The following is a 2,033-nucleotide window of genomic DNA, read 5'->3' on the forward strand; positions in this document are numbered from 1 at the left end:
GTTACCGCCTGAATGGGTATTCACTGCTGGGTTTTGGGAAGAAATCCTTAGGCCATACTATATTCTGTTACAAATACAATTATATGCTTATTTTATTCTTTCACAATTTTTTATTCCAAGTTACATTTATCACAAAGGGGTCCACAGCTTAATCACTGTGACTAGGCAGTTTTATCTTATCTTAGGGGACAGATCTCCAGGGAGGATGCCTGTTGGAGGACTGGGCCTCTCCACAGCTCCTCTCTGTATTTAGTAAAAAGCCATTCCCTATAGCTCTTTTGAAGCAATGAAGAAGGCATGAGAACATAGCTAATACAACAATAATCAATAAAAGTCCACAAAATTCCCTTAACTAAAGATGACACCCATCCCATTAGTCCCCATTGACTGAGAAGGTCATTGACCCAGTCCAGGGTGTTTTCCATTTTTAAGTCCTTCACTAGTTCCTTCAGTTTCTGGATGTTCACGTGGACGAATTCTGAAATCGAAGAGAGGTTGAAGCAGCACATCCATTCAAAGTCCTTGCAGCCATGTCTGAGTAGTAGGAAGTCAATTGCTACTTGATTCTGTAGAGAGGCGTGTCTAGTGGTCTTCTCATCTTTTAAGAGATCACTCAGGGCAGTAGATGTTGCATTGGCCTGCTTGCTAAGCCAACACCCTAGGTGATTTATGTCACCAAGGGCTTTAGCTGTGGCTACAGCTAAAAACAGGGAAGCCACAACTCGCTTTCCTAGGTTCCTTGGCTGTCGCAATTTTCATTGAATTCTGAACAGGATCTTTTTTGACATGCCAATTCGGTTTTTTGTTTGCAATTATGTAACAATGTGATATTTAGGGTGAGGATAGAAAGCTTGCCAAAGCTACAGAGACCCCTCTGGAGACGTGAGGGGATTCCAGCCCAAACTGCGTCACCACAGATAAAAACATTCCCCAGGGCAACAATTTGGGGTGGAGAGAGGACACAGAAAGTGAGCCACTGGTGTAATTACACAAATTCAAATTATTGTAGGCTTTGCTAAGTGGTGATATATCTTTTCTGTATGTCTTTTTTGCCTGGTCAGTTCCTGGCCAATGATCACTTGGTCATCTGAAATAAAATTTGACACAGTATGTTGCTTTGGAGGACCCCAGCAGGTCCAATTCTTGGGGTTCCTCCAGAGCATTTGGCGGAATTTTTGTGCACTCATGCCAAGTGTCTACCGGATTGGGTCTCTTAGCTGTGGTGTGGAGGAGCTCTGAATTAGAGAGGGGCCAGTTAGTCATCTGCTACCAATGGAATCCCTACCAGACACATGGAAAGTGGGCTGTCAACACTGCTCATAGATGGACACAAGTTATCTTGTTTCAGTGTCCTTGCTAGGGTCACCCAAACATTATGGTTAGGCTGTGGGCTAATCCAGCCAAAGGTGGGTGACATGGTGAAGAGCATCCAGGCAGCAGTGAGAACAGCACCAACGGAGATAGTTCTCATCTTTAGACAGGGATGGGGCTTCTCACAGAGAATATGAGCAAGATTTGTTATCCTTATGGTGGAGGGGGGAGGTTTAGGGTTTTCTCCCTTGTCTCTTTTCTCCATTCTTTCCCCCCCTTTTTCTATTTACTAAAAACTGAGGATGGGGGAGATGGTATAGGGTTCAAGAAGGTTGTGGCATGGGTTGAGGAATGGGGACACGAGTGTTTTTAGGGAAAAAGGGTAACAACATATAAACCAGGCAACAGTTTGTGGCCAGGCTGTGTCTGGCCTATGGCTTGGCTGATGGCAGCAGCATCTTGTTCAGTTTTCTGTCTTGTGTGCTGCCGTGTGACGGGATGTTCTCTGTGGTTTGTGGATGCTCGGCGATGCCTTCGTTTCCATGCTGAGGTGGTTCGTTTTGTGTAGGTCTAGTATTTGACTGAGGAGGATTCTTGTTAGTGTCCGTGGGGGCAGTGTTTGCAGTGCCGGATGCCGGGTTTTGCAAGGGAACAGAGGCAGTAGCTGTTGCTATGGCAGCAGAAGCCGCGTTGGGGGGGGTTGGAAGCGGCAGGGGGGAAAA

Source organism: Parus major, chromosome 6 (assembly GCF_001522545.3).
Source record: "Parus major isolate Abel chromosome 6, Parus_major1.1, whole genome shotgun sequence".
Taxonomy (NCBI): domain Eukaryota; kingdom Metazoa; phylum Chordata; class Aves; order Passeriformes; family Paridae; genus Parus; species Parus major.